The sequence below is a fragment of the Mustela putorius genome, unplaced genomic scaffold, assembly GCF_011764305.1.
Source record: "Mustela putorius furo isolate JIRA1106 unplaced genomic scaffold, ASM1176430v1.1 tig00003863_pilon_pilon_pilon, whole genome shotgun sequence".
In the NCBI taxonomy this organism is placed as follows: domain Eukaryota; kingdom Metazoa; phylum Chordata; class Mammalia; order Carnivora; family Mustelidae; genus Mustela; species Mustela putorius.
Window position 1 is genome coordinate 28,473,086 of NW_025422015.1, and position 26,080 is coordinate 28,499,165.

General features: G+C 37.2%; 1 protein-coding gene and 1 long non-coding RNA gene across 4 annotated transcripts in view; one reads left to right on the plus strand and one right to left on the minus strand.

Moving 5' to 3' along the window:
- The window catches only part of NKAIN2 (sodium/potassium transporting ATPase interacting 2), a 1,010,035-nt gene that overhangs the window by 119,676 nt on the left and 864,279 nt on the right, over positions 1–26,080 (minus strand). The gene's annotated exons all lie outside the window — the stretch shown is intronic.
- On the plus strand, positions 1,795–9,218 carry LOC106007209. 2 transcript variants are annotated; one of them, XR_001181797.2, is made up of 4 exons: positions 1,795–2,091; positions 3,006–3,229; positions 4,626–4,749; positions 7,708–9,218. It is a non-coding gene; the product is annotated as an uncharacterized LOC106007209 (long non-coding RNA). The 2 variants fall into 2 exon arrangements; XR_001181798.2 differs by lacking the exon at positions 3,006–3,229 and having other exon boundaries at positions 1,811–2,091.

Below are 26,080 nucleotides of genomic sequence, written 5' to 3' on the forward strand. Positions count from 1 at the left end.
AAGTCTGAACCATTGTCAGCACTTGAATATAGTAAATCCCAGTTTTATGGAATGGGTTGAGATGAAGACTTACATAACAATTGATTTTTACACAAAATGGAAATTAGCAACTTATGCTAAGAATGCTATTGGAAAAAATAGTCCCTTTGACTAATAAGAGATGACAAAGTGTATCACCATTTCTCATTTTTCCTTCTATGTTGATAAATTAGCACACAAAAATACTCAATAAAATTACATTAAACTCTTATGTATTATTTAAATCTTCTTTACTAGTTGGTCACTTCCATTTGTCAAAAGTGATGTGTTAAGTTGAATTTTTACTTTATTAACAAATTATGGATTTTATTTTATTGTTTATTAACAAGTTATGGATTATACTTTATTAATTCTTGTTCCTCAGATTTTTACCTGGAAAGTTTAGATCATTTAAACGGACTCAGAAATACTGCATTTGCCAACCAGCCATCTTGTAAAATAGCTGTGAAGACAGACATAAGATACAATGTTTGAAAGTTTTTTTGAGTTTCCTGCATAAGCGACACTTTTGAGCATTTACATTCTGCCAAGACAGCTTGCAGAGGAAACAGAAGTTAAGAGAAGCTAAAATATATGCACAAAACCACACAGTTTAAGTGCTCAACTGTGTAGTTGCAAAGTTTGTGATCCTCTCACAGTACTTACAAGATAATGAATAAAGAGTTGTTGCACAAATGTTCATAGCTGCATCACTCATTGCAGCCAAAAAGTGAGAACATCCAAATGTCCATCCACTGATGAACTGGTAAACAAAATGTGGCATATTCATGCAATGGAAAATAGCTGGCAGAAAAAAAAAATGAGTGATGCATGCTACAACATGCTATATGAAAGGATTCAGTCACAAAAGATCACATATTACGTGATGGTATTTATATGAGATGTCTAGAATAGGCAAATCTATAGAAAGTGGATTTATGGTTTCCAGGACCTGGGGGAGACAGAGACCAGGAGAGACTGCTAGTAGGCACAGGGCTTCCTTTTAAAGTGAAATATTTTAAGTGAAGATTGTGGTGATGGCTGTTCAACTGTGATTATACTCAAAATCACTGATTGGTACCCTTTAAAAGGATGAATTTTATGGCATGTAAATTATATCTTAATAAGACATTAAAAAGGATAATTCAGTTATTACATGTCACAATGATCCCAGGCTCCCTGAGGATTATTTCTAAATCTGCCTAGAGAGTGATAGGTAGGTACGGGGGGTGGTGGGTTGCAGGGGTAAGTCTCACGGTAACAGAAGGTGATCAGAGCTCAAGATGAGCCTCTGACTCTGGCATCCTGGGGAAGGGAAAGGAGGAGGTGTGAGGAGTGCAGGGCAGAGTGACAGTGGGCTGCGAGATGATGGAGCAGCCCTCTCCCCTTTCATTTCCCATCCTACCTCCTTCCTCCCAGAAATGGGTGAACATCCACGTTTGTCCCCATCCCCCAAACCTTACTGTGCCTTATTCTGGGTATGGAGGGAGAGTACAGCTGATTCTCATTTTTAGCAGCTACAAATTGAGGAAAGTAGCAAATGTGATCTGGGTAGAAGAGAAAACAGAAAATGTCCTCTAGAGGGCCCTGGGGTTGGAGACACAAAGTGTAATGGAATGAAAGCCACTTTTTCACAGAACTTGCAGGAAGTGGATGGCATTAATAGGGTTAAATTGCCTAATGAATTCTGTAGCCTGGGTGCTCAGCGTTCTGAATCATTCTGTCTTCTCAGGGTTCCTGCAACGGCTGGCAATGCTCCCCTGACATGAATAAATGCTTCCTGCCACCACTGGGCTCTGGCTCTCCCAGTTTAAATGAGGAGCCTCCCATTACTCAGTCAGGCATACCTGCTTCCTGCTTCGAAGCCTCCGTTTCTTGGAAATAGCCTGTCAGGTCCCATCTGCTTCATGAAGCTGCTAGTCCCCTGAGAGTAGGACCTCCACTCTGATCTCCTGTCAGATGCTGGAAACTCAGAAGGGAATAATCCTTCCAATCTGCCAGAAATTGCTTTTGTGATATCAAGGCCTGCCTCAGGGAACCACAATATACTACACTCAGATGAAAATTAGATTTGTAAGTACACCACTTTCTTCTCTGGGCGGCTTGCAAAACTTCTTCTCACTTTTTGTTTGTAGGGAGGGCTCTAAGGGCTTTAAATTTATAGCCATTAATAAGCAGAATTTTGCCTAACACAAATATTGTTTTCCTATATCAGGCAGGTGTAGAGAAAGACCAAGAATAGACAAAAGGATTTTCACCAGTGAAAATTGAAAGTTAAACTTCCACGTCAGCTGCAAGCAGGAAGTGGATTGTAGCAGGTGTAATTAATTGCCATTACATTTATTGGAACCTTGAAAACAATTAGCAAGTGTCCTAGTTGATATGACAGATTCATTAATCATTTAATATATTCCTGCAAATTGATTTATCAATCAAAGAGCTACCTCTGGTTGAGTAACTCCCAACTGTGCTTATGGCTTTATTCAGAACTATGGTCTGTTTTTTAAAGGGAAACCAAGAGGCTTTAGCTTAATTTAGAGCTCTCAGTTTCAGTAGTTATATAGATTACATCTCAATCTCTCGAAGTTAGAATCATTATAGTAACAAAAGGGGTTCGCAAAGCAGACATTTAAAAGAGCTGGGAACATGTCAGGGTCAGGTGCACACTCTCCTGGGAACAAAATTACATTGACAGAAAGGACATATTCAGGAGAATGTCTTGAAGACAGTGCATTTGGGCCTCAGGAACAGCTGGACTTTGTCCAAGCCAATTTTAAAGTTGCTAGATGTGCAAATGGTGAGGTTTCTCGGAGGTATGTACTACTCAAGGCCACTTACCCATCCTCCTTATGGCCTCTCTGACAAGTGACCCGACAGCCTCTTGAGTCGTTACATTAATGGAATGCTCACTTCCTTTATATTTTAGAACAGCTTTGATTATCAGAATTATTTCTTATTCAGAGTAAAATTTTGCCTCCTACCTCTAGAACTACACAGAGTAAACCTTACCTCTCCTATGTGAACGTCTTTCTGATTTTTAAGAATAATCATCCCAATATCCTGAGTCAACTTAGCTCAAGGATATGATTCTTCATGCATAACGGCTCTAAAGTCTCTTCAGCATCACCGTTTTTAGATGCATTTCCATTTCCTAAAGTTTCACCTGACTCATGATGTCCAGAAGTGACCACGATACTTCAAATGCAGAGAGGTGAGCTGTAACCACCACCATTGTTTGAAATTCCAAGATCTTTTAATTCAGCTCCAGCCTATTTTGTCTTTATTTGAAATCTTAAGCACATTGTTGACTCATTTTGGGCTGGCTGTCAAGTAAAAGTGTCTGAGGCTTTTCCTTGTGATCTCTGTTAAACAAGACACTCTGTACCCCATATTTCATATTGAGGCTATTTTTCCAGACTTTCTTAGGAAAAACCAAACTTAATGTCAGTTTATTATCATGATTAAGAGAAAGAATTTTCTGAATTTGTAAGTTTGCTCCTGTACTTAAGAGCTATGATCAGAATGAAGGAATTTAATATACCTGAGCCCCAGTGTCCTTATCTGTGTAACAGGAATCACAGTATCATAGGATTAATATGAGCAATAAATATGCTTCAAAAGTGTTTATTTCAACAGGAAGCACTCCATAATGTACACTATTGTTATTATTTTATATGTTCACTGTGTCATGCATCACAGTTTTTTTTCTCTTTCCATTTCTTTATATAAAGCAGAGATAAATATGTTGAATATAACTAGATGAAAATAAAACCAATTCTCCCCCCAAACAAACCCAAACACCACAATTTAAGACCTAAGCCTTTTTTTTTCACTGCCTACCATGAAACCTGATTTCTCTTCCTGTATAGTTAGATGCAATGCTATTCTCTTGGAGAAGCAGAGTTTCTTAAAATAAAACCAGGAATATATTTAAAAAAAGAAAAATCCCTTTAATAAGTTCAGTCATTTTATTAAATTAGTTGAACTTAATTTAATTTTTTCAGTTGGAGATGCATTATGCCCCAAATAAAGTGCTGGGGTCAAATGAAGATCTGGTACTACATTGTTGTCATAGTGACACCGAGTGCCTCGATACTCTGTGACTATTTATTTATATTGACGTTTTTCTACCTGCTTCCCCTAGCCCTTATTCTGCATCCAGCTCCTTGATTCTGAATTCCTTTGAACTTGTCAGTTTATTCATTTTGTTCCTTAGAATTTTCAGCTTTTCTGATACTTCTGCTTGGACTTCCTGCCATTCACTCCTTTTTCTTAGAACTTCCATGGAACAAAGTAAACTGTCTCAGCTGCCACAGAATCAGGCTTCAGTCAGGATGGAAAGTTGCTCATTGTCACATAAGAAATATAATAACAGTCGTTCAGTGCTTAAGGCTTTGAATCAGAGAGCCTTGGATTTGAATTAGAACTTCCCCACTTACTAGGGTGACCTTGGCTAGGACCTTCCTAAGCCTTATTTGTTCATCTATAATATAAGGAGTAATAATATTATCTGGACCTTGTAAGCTTGTTGTGATGAAGAAGTGAAATAAAGCATTGTAAACTGTTTAGACAATTGTATGCAGAATTATTGTTATTATTCAATTTAGTTCGAACATATCGAAGTCCCACTAGGTCGTGGGTACTGGACCACACCACCACAAAACAAAACTAGTTCCTGCCCTCAGGAGTCTATGGATCATTGACCCTATCATCATGATCATTATTGTTGTGGTAAGTATTGCCTTGTGGGGTTGTCATTGTCATCACTCTCTCTAAAGACTCAATGGCCATCAACAGTTTATGTAGGGAAATCTGTGGGTCTCTTAATTTAGTGAGTTTATATTCTCTCCAAGTTTTCCTCTCTTGCTTCTGTTATTAAGGGTATTTCTTTGACTTATTTCTATTTTTTAAAAATACATAATATATACTTAATTATTTCCATGGACTCTTTCTTTTCTAGCCCTATTTCGAGTCTTAGTAATCACCATCTCCATTAGGTGTTAAAAATGCTGGGTTTAATAGTACTTGTTGTGTTTTTACTCCTACTCTAAAGAGCTTTGTCTTTTTTCCCTTCAGAAATCTTTTTATAGCTTTTGAAAATCAGTACATAATTTGCCTGTTTCCAGTCTTCCAATGCCTATATTTTTATATTCCCCAAATATGACTGATAACATCTCAGCAATCTTATTTACAAACTTTTTCATTACTCTGGGATGCAATTTTTATTAAGCAAAACATTTGAATCCATGTAGAGTTGCTAGGTACTCATATTTTTTCCACTTAAGGTTCAATTCTCTCTTACCAATGTTCTCTCTCCTCACACCAGTCCATGACAAAGAAAAGAATAAGAAAACAACTGAGAATCTATTTTTCATGTCATCTGACAGCATTTTGTCAACTATATTAATAGCAGATTCTGTCTTATTTGTATTTTGTTTTGAATATAATAAAAATCATTTTTATTATTCTACATATTTTTCAAAAGCCTCAGCTTGTTCTACTTAATAATAAATGAAGGACTTCCCATCTTTTCTATGCATTCCTTTTCAGTGAGAGCTCTTAGAGATCTTTCTCCATCCAGATTCATTTAACCACTTAGTTAACTCTCCCTAGTATTATTGATCAAGCTTATCTTTGTATGATCAGTATTTTGTTCTGGGGAGCATTTAGTTTCTTTCTAAGCAATATTTTTTATAGGAGTTTTGGCAGTTGGCTTATATTCATCCTTTAGCAGAGAGTTTTCAAAGAGCAAAGGACACATTTGTGACTAAATCAAGTGTTTTTTCCATGACTTCTATAAACATTAAGATAATAATATCACATCCACAGAGAATTCCCTACTGCCTTTTCTTCCCTCTTCCTTTTCATCAGGAAGGTAAATAGAGAATTTACTAGGTTCTGTCAGGATATAAATCATAGTAGCTGTCCAGATAATGAAAGTCTGTTGGAATGAAGATATTTGGTCTCATAACTGGTTTTAGGAGACCCTAATCATCTAACCAGAAGGTTTCAGAATACTTCCATCATTGGGTCATTACTCTCTTTCCCTCTCTCACTCTCACTCTTATTCTTGCACTTGTCATTTGTTCCCAATAAAATGCTGTCCATTATTCTCTCACAGTAGGATTATTGTTTTCCCTTATACTCATATATTTGTGACATATACTCTTACTTTTCTCTATTAAGGTTTTTTGGGGAATAAGCTTTCCATTGTCCTTCAATAACCATAACCCATTCTGGTCAGTCTTGGATATTTGTTTTGGATCATATTTGTAGCCCTGTATTTGAATTTCAGTTTACATTTTTTATTTAATTTCTGTGAATTAATTTAATTTCTGTGAATTAGAGCATACATATTGTAGTCAGAACATTTGTGACCAAAATGCTTTATTTCTTCTTTCTACAGTCTTCTCTGATATTTTTTATTTTTAAAGATTTTTATTTATTTATTTGACAGAGATCACAAGTAGGCAGAGAGGCAGGCAGAGAGAGAGGGGGAAACAGGCTCCCAGCTGAGCAGAGAGCCTGATGTGGGGCTCAATTCCAGGACCCTGAGATCACGACCTGAGCTGAAGGCAGAGGCTTAACCCACTGAGCCACCCACAGGCGCCCCTTCTCTGGTGTTTTTTAAAAGACAAATATGCTATAAAAAAAAAAAAAAAAAAAAAAAGACATTTTTCTAATAAGTTCCTAACTGCAGGGCCTTCTCCATAGAGCTCTGTCAATACACATTTGAATAAATATATTAATTTTTATGCTTCAACCTCTGACATATTTCTCATTGTTTTTTTTCTCTCAAATTGTCTTTGATGTTTAAGTGAGCCTCTTTTCACGATATTCCTTTTGTTATGAATGCCCTGTGGGCCATTGTTATGATCTATATCAGTATTTTCCAGAAACTCCCATTTTATTATATATAACTCTGGCTCAGAAAAACACTGTTCTCTAGCACCATATACATAATTAATTCTTTATTTCTCCCTTTTTATTTAGTTTTGTGGTGGTGGTGGTGGTTTTGTAGATAGATACTACTTTCAAATGGTAGAGATAAAAATTGTACATTTGTAATCCAAAGTCTATTTCCTATATGATATTAAATATACTAAGCACACATACTAATCTAGCATATTCCAGATTTACCAACAAACTAGCATAAGCAAACATTTGTTAGTGAATTTTATATTTCTTGGCAGGTTCTCAATTATGTTTCACATTTATATTCTGGCAAAATAGCTTATCTCCTACCAGACATGTCAGAGCTAATACAGGGTCACTTCTTTACTCCTCACCTCAAGGTACTAACCCTCATGACCAGAAGTGTGCTCCTGGAGCTAATAGCTATTTTCTAAACACTTGTCAGAGCTGCCAGGTTTTAGGTTGTATAATTGTCTAGTTTTTATTTCCCCCTCTTGTTTATAGTACCACAGATCAAGATACAGCTGAATGCATGAATTAATGTAGTTATTAAAGCACAAGAAAATTAAAGAAATTTTGAGTTGAATAAGGCACCAAAATAACAAAATTTTCTGCTCTGTGAAGTCATCAGAGGCAAACAAATTACAAAGTTGCCCAATTAAGAAGAGGGCAGTAAGGAGTAATCAGTGCTCATAGTTCAAAGATTATACTGATTTTTTAAGGTCTGGAAGAAATTTTCCCACACAGTAATTTTTTTTCTTCTTTCTTTTTCAGTCATCCTTACTTTGGAGAGTATGCTATATCTACCTTTGAAGATTCCCACAGTAAACCTGTCAGAGTCAGTCTTGAAGGATCATTGGTTTGTTCCAGATCATAGTTTTTGTCTTTTGGTGACAATACATTTGTGAAAGGTTTATGACTTTCTTGACAGACATAGTACTGGCTGGATCCAATTTTAAATAAACCCAGTAGAATGATGGAAACAAGTAGTAATGCCCTTTTCCTCCATGCAACATTTACTCTATTCGGCATATGAGCTCAAGATGATTGCTAAGCCCACAGAACTTATTTTTAATTCATTTTTAAATAAAAATGTTATCATATGAGTAAAGCAGTGAGCCATATTTAACTTATGAAGCCATACATTTAAGGAATATATTCGATTTGGAAAATTACCCACATAGCATTGAAATAATCTCAATACCATGTTTGCACTTTTAATGACTTAAGAGACTCTGACTGTTTTGGGAGCACAGAGATATAATGACCAATGTGAAGGCATTTGTGCTGTCATTTTAGCTTTGGAAATTTTACATTCTGCTGCCTCCAGAAAGTTAATAAGCATTGCCTATTTAATAAGAAAAGGACAGTACTAGCATCAATGCAAGCAGACCAGGAGTGTGATGAATACAGAAGTTGGGGAGAAGCATCATAAACCTATTTCTTTCTCCCCCTTTTCCACATTGTTTTGGCTACAGATTGCCTTTTCCTGACACTTTCCTTAAACCCTATAATGTATCTAAAGAAGCCCCATTGTGAAAGAAAATGAAAATAATGTTGGCAAGAATTTGCCGGCTGTTTATGTTAGCCAGATATGAAATTCATGAAGACAATTCACAAAGCTTACTAATCATTCAAATAAACAGGAATGGTCTTTTGTTGTTTGTCCCTGTACATTTAAGTGAGAACATGTTATACTCCAGAGAGATGAACTTTTAGATTGATGACATATAAGGTGGAGATTTTCATGAAATTCAAAATCAGATATATTTATCCATACAGAAAATAAATATTCAATATTCAGAAAGGATTCTTAAGTAGTTCAGAATGCTTTGTGCAACTGATTTTGATATTTTATGCCATTTTCACCACATACATTTGGTATATAGGCAAATATATAAGTTTAGCAGTACGTGTATTTATTTATATCTATCAGTTAAATGTAACCCAATTTTAAACTATTCTTTAAGGAGGAATATTTTGAACATATCAATGGTTCAAACTGTAGCTATGTCCAAGATCTCTGAATCTCCATAAGCGTTCTGGGTGGGCTCACTCTAGTTCCAGAGGTCAGCACAAATCCCTAGCCCAATCTGAGATAAAAGAACAGAGCTAATCCCATTCTCAAACATCCTAAAACTTGCAATGTCTTTATTAAGATATATTCTTTTGGGCCAGGGGCGCCTAGGTGGCTCAGTCGTTAAGCTTCTGCCTTTTGCTCAGGTCAGAATCCCAGGTATAGCCCCACATGGGGCTCACTGCTTGGCGTGAAACCTGCTTCTTTCTCTCCCACTCCCCCTGCTTGTGTTCCCTCTTTTGCTGTGTCTCTCTTTGCTAAATAAGTGAATAAAATCTTAAAAAAAAGAAAAAGATATATTCTATTGGGCTATTCAATAATCCTCATAAATATAAAAACCAAATGATTGGTTCCCATAGCAGAACGGATGATGGTCAAAATTAATTTCAAACGTTTCTAGATTCTGGTTTTTTAATGTAAAAAATTCAAAAATCTAAACTTTGGTATGACAAAAAGAAGAGCAACATAGATAAATGTATGTTACTGCTGATTATAAAAATAAAATTTTATTTAAATTTATTATCCTGTTTCTTTTTCCCCTGAAAGACTATTATGTTATAGGTAATAAATCCCAGTTCACCTATTACATCTACTTACTTCTGTTCTTTCTTTAGTTAGTTGTTTTTCAGTTTATTTTTTATTATAGTATGTCACATTGTTTAATTTTTATAAAGCTATCTTTTTAAAAAAGATTTTATTTATTTCTTTGAGAGAGAGGGAGAAGCAGACTCCCCACTGAGTAGGGAGCCCAACAGAGCTGGGTCCCAGGACCCCGGGATCATAACCTGAGTCAAAGGCAGATGCTTAACCAAATGAGCCACTCAGGCATCCCTATAAAACTACCTTATATTTCTACGAGCCAAGAACAAATTATAAATAAATATATACATAACTCATGTCGGTATTTTTCAACAATACATATAAAGCTCATATGGGCAGATGTTTGAGGTGAGAGGTTCAATGAAAGTCATGGTCACTGAATTGTCCTTAAGGAAGACTGCATAAGATCACACAGTTTAATGTCTTTTCTTATAGTTTTAATATTACAAAAGAACTCATTGGACAATGGGGGGAAAAAACCCATAAAACATTAAAGAAAAGAAATAAAACTCCAAACTTGTGGCCCAGTTTTTCATACATATGCAGTCCAGTTTGTGGATTTCTGTATTTTTAGTTTTGTCAATCATGGTTTTCTTTCCTATGCTAAAAATTCTAGATAAAAGTACTCTGTGAGTAAATAAAATAATTTACAATAAGCTTAGATTTGAAGGTTTTATAGGACTTTGTCTCCACAGGTTCAAAATTCTACAGCATTATTTTAAAATGTTCTCATTTCATATTTATAACTAAGGAAAGAGATGATTTCTACAGGAAAACTTGATCTACCATATTCCTTTTTCTTGGAATCCAAGGCAATCACCCTAATATTCTGTTGTCCAAGGCTGGAAAATGAGCTTCCGTGTTAAGACACCCAGTTATTTTAAGGTGCATTTTTCTGTCTTAGTTTAGTTTCTGTCAGATGTTTTATGTCTCGCTTGTTCTACATGCCTGTGAGCCAGCCTCTAGGTATGTCACTGAGCTGACTTGTAATTGTTTTGTGGGGCACACTTCCACATCTTTGACCATTGGTGGGTTCTGTCATTTACTTTAAGCCTGGTAAAAATAAAATTATGCTATCCATCTGTAAACTGAGGCCCATGTCAATTATCTGACATTCACAAGGGGCTGAAAGGTGTTTGGGGCAATGTCCTCCACCTTGTGACTATACTTTAATTTCTCAGTTGTGATGAACTTCTTGCTTTTGGCAGAGAGTTACTAATGTAACTTAAGACCTTGAGTTTTTATTAATGAGATTCCAAGTGAACAAAAGTAATACTAATCAATTCAGAGGGAAACATATTTTTAAATGTTCTTTCCCACATCTTGGTGAGATCCTATTAAAGTATTTAATGCATGGGTTATTTTCCCTTGTGACTTCCATGATTTTGCCTGATTTTTCATCTAATTCCAGTAATGTTCATCTGTAGAACAATGATTAGAGTCACTCAGTTAAAGAGTGAAAATAGGTTATTCTGAATATTAGTAATGTGGTGTGTTGGAAGTCATCAAAATGTGAAATTAAAAATATGTCAATGAATCATCTTTATAAACACATATTTCTTTTAGTATTTGCTATGAGCCAAGAATTCTGCTAGCTTCTAAAAGTTAACTAGCTCAGTGCAAGAAAAAGAAAACTTAATTTCCCTCTCTATATAATACCAATAAAACTGTACTTCAATGACATTGTTTATCTTTATTATTATTATTATTTTACAGCACTTTTGCTCTAAGAATAAGATTTTGCATATTAAGTTGAGTCCATTTTCCAGCACTGTGAAGTTCAAGATAAAAATGCTATGCTTTGGTCCGAGAGCTGTCTTAATTTTTTAAAATATCATCATCTTTTCATCACTTATGTAAAATTTTATACACCACTGGAATTGACCCATTATTGACTAGAGCTTCCACACACCATAAGCAGTCCTCACAGGGAAAGGTGACGGAATCTTGGTGAAAGGGCACAGAAGAAGTGTACTGGGATTCAGCATGTGGAAAGCTGCTGCTTAAAAGAAAGAAATTCCACAACTATAAATTATGAAAAATATCAACAGAGCGAATACTTACATACCTACTCAAGCCTGAAAAATCAGTAAATATTTCTTTCCACCTATCTGCAAGAGTAGGTAGAGGTTGAAAATATGGTAATTTTGAAATATTGGAAAAAAATTCACAGTCATAACAGAGAGGATAAAGAGATCAGGACATAAAGCAGCCCACTCCAGGTTCTGGAGGACAATATTAATATCCAATACTTATTGAGACCTCTAAGATAGGCCAGGTGCTGTTCTAAATATTTGCCTAGGGTGACTAACTCATATCATCCTCCTCCAAACCTTAGAGCAGATACTATATAATGATAAGTCTATAGCAGGTATTATTTTGCAAATATGATTGCAATGACCTTCCTCATCCCACAGTGCTCTTCTACAATGAGATCTTGCCACTGTCTCCAGCATGATGTGGAATCTTAATTCTTCAGCCCATGAACCTGCATCATAAAAAGTCATAAAAGCCTTAGGGCTTCTTCTTGGGTCTTTAGGAAGGCACTCTTCCAGGATCCTTGCCCCCTCCCAACTAAGCTACCATACTATGAGAAACCCAAGGCACCCTGAGAGGCTGTGAGTAGGCATTCTGATTTGTCTCCCAGGGGAGCCTCCAGTGGCCCTTAGCATCATCCGTTCCCTGTGCAGAAGAGCCATCTTGGATGCCCAGTCCAGAGACAACAGCCTCCAGCCCAACCAACACCTGGCTGAGCTCTGCAAGTCAGAACCACCTCCCTGAGCTCAGGCAACCCACAGCACCTTGAGAGATAGTTAATAAATTGCTGCTTTAAGCTACCAAGGTTAGGAATCGATCTACAACTCTAACTATATTGCATTCCCATTTTAGAGATAGAGATACTGAAGCACTAAAAGGTTAAAAAATTTGCCAGGTCATACAATGAAATAAGTAGAGTTATTAGGGCTGCAATATAGGTAAATTAACTCTTAGCCTTTATCCTTCTGAAAAGCATTCTGTGTTGTTACTGGTGATGATAGAACCGTGGCCTGCATGGATGACTTGGATGACCTTCTGTGGTAATTCTCCTGTTTCTAAATAACTTCCCTTCTTTTTCCCTATCAACATTTTTTTTTTCTGCTGCTGCTGAAACATTGGAGTTGGACAGGGAAATTAAAATGGCAAATCTGATACAGCTTGGAAAAATACAGTACATAAATTATGGTCACATTAAGATGATTATAGCATAGGAATGACAGTCAAAAGTAATGAGAAAAGGACCTCTTTTCTAGAGAGCAAAGCAATTATCCTGCATGATTGTGAGTTGGCTGTAAATCCAAAACACACTGCCTGCCCACTTCTTACGCAGATCTGGTGTTGCTGTGTCATTGTTATGTTACTTAATGATAGCAATTACTTAAAAATTAAGCACAGGTGACATGGTATTTATTATATCCAAGTAGAGATGATTTCAACTTTCCTTCAGGGCAGCACAACCTTACCTGACTCCTTCCCATGCCTTTCATATTTTCCTTGGAGCTGTACTTTTTTCACGCTAGCACTCTAAGTAGAAATTTCCAACATAAAAAATTAAAAAGGTCAATTTTATGATGAAGTACAGTAGCTTAGATATTCTAAATGGCACCCTAGACTCAAGAAGCTAATTGCTTTTTCATAGCACAATTCTCTGAAGTGCCCACTCGGCAAACTGGCCTAGACAAAAAGCAGGACGCGTCTCTCTCTTCTGGTTCAAGGTCCTCTGGGACCCTCTGAGACTAGTGAAGCCATAAAGAAATAGAAATCACCTGGAGCCTGTGAAAATGATAATCAAGTAAAACTACAATTATGACAGTCTTAATCCAGCTGTCTCTGTGTATTTGCTCCACGTTTCATCACTGGCTTGGTCACAGGTGTACTCTTAATCAAGTCAGAAGTGACACAACCCCACCAAACTCAGGCTGGTGAGTGTAGGACACACACATATAATTTCTAGTTCATTTACATAGACCAGCTGCAGAGATGGATTACAAGTCTGTACACTGCCAAGTGTGGGCAACATAGGAATTTTAAGGGCAGGAGGACTAAACGAAGGCCTAGGTTCTTCCTAAAGGAAGTGTTTTGTGAAATAATCTTTTACTGGATTTTGATGTAATAGCAGTAGAACTATCTGTATGCTTTATAGGAAAAATAATATTTAGCAATTTGGGGTAGAAAAATTACAGGTAGGAAAAGTTAGCTTAAGTGCTATAAATAACAAGTGCCTGTTAACCTACATTCATTGTGTAGCCTTGAAATCCTGCATTAGGTTTTGCTGGAGTTCATAAGAGCATTGCTTATGCAGAGTAAGTATTAAAGTGTCATAGGGTTTCTCATTTAGGAGAGCTCTAGTGTAACAAAGACACATAAGTGTACTTATAGCTTCATAAAAAATAAATATTTCATTTGATGGAACAACCAATGAGCTAAAAAACTCATGATCTATGTTAGGTATTATATGGTTCATGAGCCACTGTGTTAAAAATCTATTGAGCAACTCAAGGATTGAGTCAGAAACACTATCACCTAATTGATTTAATTGTATTTCTCAAAATAAAGCATATTTTCTTTATTCTTATTCTGATTCCCACACCTCATTCTGCCACTATTTTTGTCATATTTATTGCGTTTGACCAGTTATCTTTACATTCTGAACATTTAGTTGATTTGTTTTGGCCACTTGAAGGCATAGGATTCTGTAGAAGTTCAGGTTATGTGTTCTGCTAGACTTTTAGTGATTATTGTGTACTTTACTTTTAAAAAGTTTTTCAAGACTTAAGAAAACCCTGGGAGAGAATCAATTACTATTATGATTTTTCATTTAAAATGGAGGAGACAGAGGCAATGGGAAAATAACTCTCTGAGGTCATGCAGTAGGTCAACAGGAAAGATACCATTTTTTTTCTCCGCCTTCTTTGCTTACTGACGCATTTACTTACTAAGTCCCGAGTGAGCTTGTTCAGAATCCACATTTATAAAAGTGGCAAACAGATAACAATGGCCTAAATAAGTCCTCATTCTGTCAGTTGTTGAACAAATTCCCTAAATTGTTTTATTTCGATCTTCTTGATAGTTATTCTGCTGCGTTCTTCTAGTTTTTTTGTACATACATATATAGTGAAGTCCATTAGACAATGCCAGTTGCTTTGTTTCTCAACAAAAGACCTAAAGTGATTGTGTTGCAGCAGTTTAAGTTGTTGGGGTGACAGAAAGTGACAGTGTTTGTTTCTGTTACTGGGGGGATTTATGTGGCTTCCAATGACGATGATACAGGAACTCCCTTTGTAGATAACCCCCATTATCTACTCCAAGATATAGCAAATCTGGGGCATATTTTCAATCCCATAGGCCTCAGGTCACTAGAGGAAACTCATAGCCAAGATACAGGGCAGGAAGAAAACTCTGAAGTGAAGTTAGTTTGAATTATCCTCCATTCCTATACCAACATATGTGTTCTTGGAACCCTCCCGCTTTAGCAGAATTTGCCTTCCAATTTCTTTTTCTTTTAATTTGATTTTTAAAATACAGTGTTTTTAATGCATTACAGTCTTCTGGAAATAAAGGTCCTCTAAAGGCATAAAGCAGGTTGCCCAGAATCCTCCAGGACTCTTGCTGGAGGATCAACATGGTTTAGGATTTGGTTATGTAGTCCACTGTTACCAAGATGGGACTAATGTACTTGGTGAAGGCACAGAACAATATATATATATATTTAAAGATTTTATTTATTTATTTATTTGACAGAGAGAGAGATCACAAGCAGGTGGAGAGGCAGTCAGAGAGGGAGGGGGAAGCAGGCTTCCTGCCGAGCAGAGAGGCCGATGTGGGACTCAATCCCAAGACTCCTGAGACCTGAGCTGAAGGCAGTGGCTTAACCCACTGAGCCACCCAGGTCCCCGGCACAGAACAATATTAAACCTTCTTAAACTTCCCAAGAATCAAATCAATGAGTGGGATCACATGGCAAATATTTTCAAGAAAGTGGTGGAATATTTACATTTATCTGAGATTCATTCTACTGTCCAGGTAAGACTTGATTTGCCTGGGAAACCTCTCAGTGGGCTTAGGAGGCTGGGATCCTGGCCGGCCCACTTCCCCGATATATATGTATGCATCTACATCTTCTGTAGAATAAAGTATTTTCAGAATCAGGGGCAGAGAGGACAGTTTATTAATTCCTAATGGACCACAAGGTATTGTCTTTATTGACAATCTGTTTTTCCTGGGAAGGCTACCGCAGCAGGAAATCCTATTAACTGAGTCAAAGTCAAATGAAGACCTTAAGAGAAACAGAGAACATTCCTTCTAAGAACCACTGAAGAAAGACTGCACCAAAAAAGAGGGAGGTAGAGGAGATTGAAAGGTATATGTCACATAGGACGAAAGTGTTGCTGGAATCAAAACAGACAAACAAAACACCCAACACTACCAAAAAAAAAAAAAAAAAAAGGAAAAGAAAGAAAACAAAACTTCTATTCACCTATTCCTATTCACCTATTCATACCTTTCAGGTAAAACAAAATTCGAATATTTTTATGAAATTTACCAGCACTTAGCTGACTGTGCAAATATAGTCTTCACTTTTGTCAATAAATATTCATGTTAATTTTCTGGATAAAAAATCAATTTCATGCTAGGAGGGATACTGTGGAAAGTGGCTAGATTAAACTATGGCTCCCGGCTACACGTTTCTAGCACCAAAAATAACCATATGGTATTGAATGTGTGCAGGTCACTCTGGAGATTTACTGTAATTATGTCATGATGTGCTTATTGTTATGGATTCAGCAGCCTTTCTTGCCTCTCTACCTGCTTTGTTCAAGAGCAGCTGCTGACTTCAAGCTGTTGTCTGTTTGCAGCACAGAGGCTGAATGAAGAAATGCTTTCTAAGGAAGTCATGTTCCAAAGTAGGGACAGCAACAATAAACGGATTCAATGGGGGAACATAAAGTTCACTGGGCAAAAGTCTAGTAATCAGACTGTGCTAATTTAATGCTGCCAGTTCCAATTGGTAAATAACACTGCCTTTGTAATTTATGCAGGGTTGAAAGGGATGGGGGATGCATTTAGTGGACAGAGGAATAGAGTACTACTTTGCAGAGTGCCTGATTGTGATAGTTTCATTAAAACGATTGCATGAGTGAGCCTCAACTACTATTGCTACTCACCATATGTGCCAGGACAGCAGATTTCTGGAAGTGAGCATGCAGAACACGCCATTATTTTTTTGCTAAAGATAATGCTCAGTAAAAAATATATATATACACATGTACTTGTTTACCTACATGCCATATATTAAGTGTTCATATATGCAAACAGTGCTTTTAAGCAAATGCCTGCAACACTTGATGGAATGGTGTTTATGAGATGCACATTTATGGTAATTGGCTCGGGTTACTGATTTTATGGCAATGGTGTCTGTTTTTCCCTTTGTAAAAGGTTTTAAAATTGTTTTTAAAGTGTACTTTTATTTTCGTTACAGTTTGCAAGCAAGTAGATTGGACTAGAACAGATGCAACTTGCTTGACTTGAGTTTTCACACCAGGTCTCCTTGGATTCTTCGGTTGTGTGTCCTTAGGCAGGAAGTGTATAATAAACAGGAAGTGTATAATAAACATAATAAATAAAATAAATTAACAGTATAAAAACAGTGTATAATAAACAAACAGTATTATAAGGAATGGCATGTTCATGTGCCCACATCCAGGGTCTCCGAACCTCTTTGGTTTCTCTTGGCTTGCCTCCTGCAGTATATTCCCTATCCTCCGGTCACACAAACACCTCACCTTTCCCTTTTTCTCTTTACTTACTGCTCTTTGGTAACTTCCTCTCATCCTTCAAAACTTAATCAGGGCTTTCTCACCTCTGCCCCTGCTTTCCTAATCTCCCCAGGCTGGGTTAAGTGTTCATTATCTGAGTTCCCCTATCACTTGGAATTTTTCCCTATCATCCTATTTAGCACATCACCTTGTAATATTTATCTTCAACTTGGAATATACTTCCGAGGGCAGGAAATTTGATAATGATAATGTCCTGACTTAGAAGACAACCAAATAAGTATTTTTCCTGAGAGAATGACATGAGAGAGATGTACATTTTACATCAGTGTAAAGTACAGCTACATCATGATTCCCTAACACCAGCATTGTGACATGGGTGTTCACTGTAAAGAACTCAAATTATACTAATTGTTCTGAGGAATAGATTGGGTATTCAAAATCATAAAGAAATCATGGTTTCCGTATTAAATGCATAGTTTATCTCACGTTTAACAGTGGAGCCTGCACCACAGAACTGACTTTTTCATTGTGATTATAATATATAATAGTAAGGTCCCAAGAGCCTCCATCATAACCATAAAAAAATACTGGTTTCTATGAGAAAAATAACCACCTTAGTTTTTAAAAATTACTTGATTTCCTGCCCACTTACCTCACTTAGCATATGTTTATTTTTAGATATGGTATAGGGAGAGACAAAAAGTACTTTCATGAGAACATCAATACTTCAGCTCAATGGCTATTATGTCATCTACAAATCTTGTAATCATTTACAGAATCTGAGCAAAATGGAAAAGATATTCGCTTATTCCTTCTACCCTACATTAATAACTCATGAAAATATGAAAAAGTAAAGCCAGCATGGAATACTACTTCTGTGATGCATTGGTGGATTAAAAATTTCTTTCTTTCTTTCTTTTTTTTTAAGATTTTATTTATTTATTTGACAGAGAGAGATCACAAGTAGGCAGAGAGGCAGGCAGAGAGAGAAGAGGAAGAAGGCTCCCTGCTGAGCAGAGAGCCCAATTGAGGGCTTGATCCCAGGACCCCGAAACCATGACCTGAGCCGAAGGCAGAGGCTTTAACCCACTGAGCCACCCAGGTGCCCCCAAACTTTCTAGTTACAGTAGGAGTTAAACCAGTTTTTCAAAGAAAGACAAAATGTACCAGTAAATGGAGTATATTTTATAATAAAGTTAGTTTTAAGTCCCTTTGATAAAAATAGCTAAATACTTAGTTTTATCCAAATACTACATTGCAGATTTTTATCCTGTACTTAAGTATCGAAATATAACTAACTGGGATCCCTGGGTGGCTCAGTTGGTTAAGTAGTTGCCTTCATCTCAGGTCATGGTCCCAGGGTCCTAGAATGGAGTCCCGAGTCAGGCTCTTTGCTCAGTGGGGAGCCTGCTTCTCCCTTTGCCTTTTCCTCCCTCTGCTTGTGCTCTCTCTCTCTGACAAATAAATAAATAAAATCTTTAAAATGAAAACAAAATATAACTAACTGATGGAGGCAATTACAGTGTACCAGACATAGGGAAGAGGCCAGAAAGCAGAAATCTGATTGCTTCAAGATCTACATTCAAAAGAAAAGCTAGAATGTACAAGTGAATTTGCTACCATGTACTTTTCCCATTGTGTTTCCAGACTGTATTGTTCTGTGTTGTAAGAAGAGGTGGCAGAAGGGAGACCTTACCTGTTACCAATGGGGGGAATATCTTGGAGTTGAAAAATCAAATATGTCAAACTTTCTTATGGATAACTTTCTTATGGGTAAATGAAGGGGTCTGGGAGTGTGGTGATGCCAGTAGAGGTCACTACCTGGGCAGTGTGGGGTATAGAGGTGATTTCTGTAGAACTTTTGGTAGAAGTGATCCAGGATTTTTGGATAATCTGAATGTAGGATAAGAAAATATAAGGCATAGACAAGCCTAATCCCATGATTGGAATAAAAGTAATGTTTCCTCAATGCAATTTAGAAGGGGGGGATTTGAAGGGAAACAAAAAGTTATAACTTAAGGGTGGCTCAATATTTGCAAATCAATCGATGTGCTACATCAAATCAATTAAGAGAAAGGATAAACCATATGATCATTTTAATAGGCACAGAACAAGCATTTGACAAAGTACAACATCGATTCATGATAAAAGACTTCAACAAAGTAGGTTTAGAGGGAAAAATTCTGGCAAAAATTGACAAGACAAGATACAGTGTTGGAGAGGTTGTGGAGAAAGGGGAACCCTCTTACACTGTTAGTGAAAATGCAAGTTGATGCAGCTACTTTGGAAAACAGTATGGAGGTTCCTCAAAAAATTAAAAATAGAGCTTCCCTATGACCCAGCAATTGCACTACTGGGTATTTACCCCAAAGATACAGATGTAGTGAAAAGAAGGACCAATGTACCCCAATGTTCATAGCAGCAATGCCCACAATAGTCAAATTGTGGAAAGAGCCAAGATGCCCTTCGACAGACAGATGGATAAAGAAGATATAATCCATATACACAATATATATTACTCAGCCATCAGAAATGATGAGTACCCAACTTTTGCAGCAATATGGCTGGGACAGGAGGAGATTATGCTAAGTAAAATAAGTCAAACAGAGAAAGTCAATTATCATATGGTTATTTGTGGAGCCTAAGGAATAGCATGAAGGACATTAGGAAAAGGAAGAGAAAAATGAAGGGGAAGAAATCTTCGTGGGAGATGAACCATGAGAGACTATGGACTCCAGGAAACAAGCTGAGGATTTTAGAAGGGAGAGAGAAGGAGGGATGGATGAGCCCTGTGATGGGTATTAAGGAGGGTACGTATTACATGGAACACTGGGTGTTAGACACAAACAATGAATCATGGAACACTACATCAAAAACTTATGATGTACTGTAAGGTGACTAACATAACACAGTTAAAAATATATAGAGGGAATATTCCTCAACATAATAAAGGTCATATATGAGAAGTTCACAGTTAATATCATCCTTAATGGGGGAGAGCTGAGAGCTTTTCCCCTAAGGTCAGAAACAAGGCGAGGATATCCACGCTCATCACTTTTATTTAACATAATACTGGAAGTCCTAGCCACAACAATCAGACAGCAAAAAGAAATTTTAAAATACCCAAATTGGTGAGGAACAAGTAAAACTTTCACTATTCACAGATGATAAAATACTTTATGTAGATTCCACCAAAGACTCCACCAAAATACCCTGCTAGAACAGATAAACAAATTCAGTAGAGTCATAGGATACAGAATCAATGTGCAGAAATCTGTTGCATTTCTGCACATCAATGATGAAGCAGCAGAAAGAGAAATTAAGAGAACAATCCCCTTTACAATTGCACCAAAAATAAGATACCTGAGAGTAAACCTAGCCAAAGAGGTGAAAGATTGTACTCTGAAAACTAAAAAATGCCAAAGAAAGAAACTGAAGATGACACAAAGAAACTTGAAGACATTCCATGCTCATAGATTGGAAGAACACATACTGTTAAAGTGTCTTACTATTCAAAGTAATCTATACATTTAATGCAATCCCTATCAAAATACCAGCAGCATTTTTTTCAAAGTACTAAAACAAGGAATCCTAAAATTTGTATGGAACCACAAAAGACTCTGAATAGCTAAAGCAATCTTGAAAAGGAAAACAAAGCAGGAGGTACCACAATTTCAGACTTCAAGTTATATTACAAAGCTGTAGTAATCAAAACAGTATGGTACTGGCACAAAAATAGATGTATAGATCAATAGAACAGAACAGAAGACCCAGAAATGAACCCACAATTATATGGTTAATTAATCCTTGATAAAACAGGAAAGAATACCCAATGGGAAAAAGCTTCTTTAACAGATGGTGTTGGGTAAACTGGACAGCAACATGCCAAAGAATGAAATGGGACTATTTTCTTATACCATTCTTATTTTTCTTACACAAAAATAAATTCAAAATGGGTTAAAGACCTAAATATGAGAGCTGAAACCATAAAAATCCTAGACGAGAACACAGGCAGTAACTTCTTTGACATTGGCCCTAACAACTTCTTTCTAGATGTGTATGGGGCAAGGGTAACAAAAGCAAAGGTAAGCTATTGGGTCTACATCAAAATAAAAAGCTTTTGCACAGTACAAGAAACAATCAACAAAACTAAAGGCAACCTACTGAATGGGAGAAGATATTTGCAAATGACATATCCGGTAAAGGGTAGTATTCAAAATATACAAAGAACTTATAAAACTCAACACCCCAAAACCAAATAATCCAGTTAAAAAATGGACAGAAGACATGAATAGATGACCAAGAGACACATGAAAAGATGCTCATAATTGCTTATCATCAGGGAAATGCATATGAAAACTACAATGAGAAATCACCTTACACCAATTGGGATGGCTAAAATCCACAAAACAAGAAATAGCAAGTGTTGGCAAGGATATGGAGCAAGGACAGATCTCATGGACGGTTGCTAGGAAAGCAAAGTGGTGCAATCACTATGGAAAACAGTATGGTAGTCCCTCAAGAAGTTAAAAATAAAACTACCTTATGATCCAGCAATTGCACTACTGGGTATTTACCCAAAGGATACATGAACAGTAATTCAAAGGGATACATGTGCCTGCTATGTTTACAGTAGCATTATTTACAATAACCAAGAGATGGAAGCAGCCCAAGTGTCCCGTTATATAATGGAGTATTATTCAGCTACAAAAAGAAGAAATCTTGCCATTTGCAACAACATCGATGGAGCTACAGACTATAATACTTAAGCAAAATAAGTCAGAGAAAGATAAATGCTGTATGATTTCACTTATATGTGGAATTTAAGAGACAAAACAACCAAAGGGAAAAGCAAGAGAGAGAGAGAGAGAGAGAAACAAAACAAGAGACAGACTCTTAATTATAGAGAACAAACTGATGGTTACCAGAAGGGAAGTGGGTGGGGGGGATGGATGAAATAGATGGTGGGGATTAAGGAGCACATTCGTCTTGAGCAGCACAGGATGTTGTATGTAAGTGTTGAATCACTATATCACACACCTGAAACTAATATTATACTACATGTTAACTAACTGGAATTCAAATAAAAACTTAAAAAACGTTACAGCTTAACCTGCTGCCTTTCTTGCATCCTTTTCTTTTTTCTTATTTCCTTCCTCCATATCATTTTAAACACCCTCTCCAGGCATAGTAGGAAGTTGGGAGATTGAGGTATGGAGAATGGATAAGGGGCCTGAAATAATTTGATTCTGAAATGACAAGCAAATGTGACAGTATTAACACAGTGCTTTAGGGGGAAAAGTACGACTATAATGTATGGAACAACAGAACAGGAGAGAAAGGAAGTGGAGTCAGTATATTCCAGGGAAAGAGGTTTAGAACTATTCAGGGGGATACATGCTTAGACAACCACGGTGGCAACAGGGAGGCAGGCTCAACCCGAGATGCACCACAGAGGAAGAAGAGGTCGGAAAAGCCCAACCGAGATGAAAGGGACAGGGAAAAAATTCTCTTAAGGTTAAAAAGGCCCAAGGAACCAGAAAAGGGCCTGGCTCAGAAAGATACATTCAGAGTCAAAGACAGAGGAGGCAGGTATCATGTAAATAAACTCTCCTAAGGCGAAACACTAAGTGTGATAAGGAAATAACACTTGGCTGGGATTGCCTTGGGGCCTCAGTTGGTTAAGGCAAAAAATGGTCATGGATCAAGTCCCGCCCCATCCTGCTCCCTGCTCAGTGGGGAGCCTGCTTCTCCCTCTGCCTCCTGCTCCCCTTGCTTGTGCTCTTTCTTTCTGACAAATAAATAAATAAAAACTTAAAAATAAAAAAAAGAGAGAGAGAATAACTCTTGGCTGTATTGTTATTTTTATTAACACCTGGAAAATAGAAGGAAAATAGTTAACAGTAATAACACTAAATTGGAAACGTTAGAAATGTTTTGAATCAAGAGGATATTCACACTCAGAGGAGAATTGACCTGTGATGAATAAAGTTGGTTAGTAAATTGTTTTCCAAAAGAGTAACAGTCAGCTGACTGGTAGAAGCAAGAAAAGAAAAAGAATTGATTAGTGATAAGGAGGCAGGATTATTGAATAAATGGAAGTTCTGTAGGATACTGTAACAGACCGACTTTAGGGGAACCCCAATGATTCCTGCCTCCTGATGTTCAAGGCTTTACATACTTTTGAGTGAAGTTATGGCCTGTGACTTGCTTCTAACCCAGAGAATACACAAGGGTGATGGGAAGTATACGATCACTTGACGATATCTATAAAATTGTAAGGTCTGTCTTGTAGGTGTCTCTTGCTTGCTGATTTCAAGAAGCAAGCTGCCATGTTGTAGGTTCCCTACGTTAAGAGGCGTCTTAGTCAATCTGGGTTGCTTTAACAAAGTACTATAGGTTGTCTTATACACAGCAGAAATATGTCACCATTCTAGAGATTCAAAGTCCTAGATTAAGTTGCCAGCATGGCTGGATTTTGGTAAAAGCCCTCTTCTGGGTGGCAGACTGCTAATTTCTTATCACATTCTCATATTCTCACATCCCTGAGAGCAGAGAGCACTCCAGGAAGGTCTCATGCCTCTTCTTGTAAGGGCACTAAATCCATTCATGAGGCTCCAACTTCATGACCTAATTACCTTCCCAAAGCCCTACCACCTAATAGCATCACACTGGGGGTTAGGATTTTATTGTATGAATTCTGAGGGGACACAGAAATTAGTCCATAGCAGGAGGCCCACAAGCCAATGTATTAATTGTAGGTAACACCTAGGAGTTGAGGGAGGCTTCTGACTGACTACTAGCAAGAAACTGAAGCCCACAGTTCCTATAGCCACACAACCTCACTGAATTCTGCCAACAACCTCACTGAGCTTGGAAGTGAATCCTTCCCCAGGCAATTCTCGGATAAGACCACAGCTCTGACCAAAGGCTCGATTGTCACTTTTTTAAAATTTAAATTCAATTAATTAACATATAATGTATTATTGGTTTCAGGGGTAAAGGTCTGTGATTCATCAGTCTTATATAACACCCAGTGCACATTACATCACATGTCCTCCTTAATGTCCATTGATTGTCACCTTCGAGAAACTCTGAAGCAGATGACTCAGCTAAGCTGTGCCCAGAGTTCTTTTCCATGGGAATTATGAGGGAAATGTGGATTGTCTTCAGCTACTAAATTTCTGGGAAATTGAATCAGTGGCAATAAGATAACTGTCATAGACATCAAAGTTTAATGAAGAAGTTTCTGGCCTGCTGAGATTAGAATGGTATTATAGTAGCCCAGGTACTTCACCTTTCTGAGTCATGTTTTGTCTTGTTCATAAAATGAGGGAGGTGGAATAGAAGCTTTCTCACATTTTTCCTAGCCTTAATTTGGTCTAACTGAAGAATTCTTAGGATAAGTAGCTTTTATAATATAGTCTTTACAGGAGTTTTATTCACGGTGCATTTGATCCTATGTTAGGCACAATGATAATTACTCTTCATACATTTTCACTTTGATTTCCATAAATTCCCTATTGCTATCCCCGTTAAAATAAGAATGCTCACGTTAGAGGATATTAAATTATTAAACAAATGCAGAGTGGGGGCACCTGGGTGGCTCAGTCATAAAGTGTCTAGCTTCCGTTCAGGTCCTGATCCCAGGGTCCTGGGATCCAGGCCCACATCGAGCTCCCTGCTGGGCGGGAAGTGCGCTTCTCCCTCTCCCACTCCTGTGTCTCTCTCTCAATGTGTGTCTTCTGTCAAATAAATGAATGAAATCTTAAAAAAAAAAATGCAGAGTGATCAGTGTCAGAGCTATGATTTGCACCCAGATCTGTCCAGTTACAATGCCAATACTGCTAACCAACCCCTCCCATGAGAAGATATGACTAGAGGATGGTTTGGCCTAGAAGTAAGCTTTACATTTATGGAGTCCTAAAGAAGCCAGGGCCTTGTAGGTCATGGAACAAGATTTATGAGGTTAACATGTGATTAATATAAATATTGAAATCTTACTATCATCTTGACGTCGGGCTTATCCTCACAGCCTTTTTTTAAGCGAAGACTGCTTTTATTTTTTTAAGGTTTTATTTATTTATTTGAGAGAGAGCAATAGAGTGTGAGCACATAAGCAGGGTGAGGGGTATAGGAAGAAGCAGGCTCTCTGCTGAGTAAGAAGCCCAATGTGGGGCTCCATCTCAGACCCTGGAATCATGACGTGAGTCAAAGGCAGCTGCTTAACTGACTGAGCCATGCAGGCATCCCAAAGACTGTCTTTCTTAAAGTCACCTCATTTCCACAGTGGATTGACCAGAAAAATCTCTAAAATCTCTTCCACGTTTGTATCACGTCTAGACTGATTCGCTTTGCAAAACTTCTTGCAAATAATCTCATATGTAATATGGTTTGCAGGTTTTAGTATTGTTTTGAATGACAAATGGATCAATCTTTGAGAAATCACTTCATGAAGCAATCATATTTCAGATTTAATCCTCCTACTAATTATAACTATTTTTCCCTTTTAGTTTAAAGTAGAATCCTTTACCTTTCTCTACAGGGACTCAAATTAGAAGAACTTTTTTATGGTGCTTAGGTCTCTAGGAATCTTCCACATGTTTACTTCAAGTCACTTGTGCAACATATGAAAAATAGCCCCAGTATTCAACTA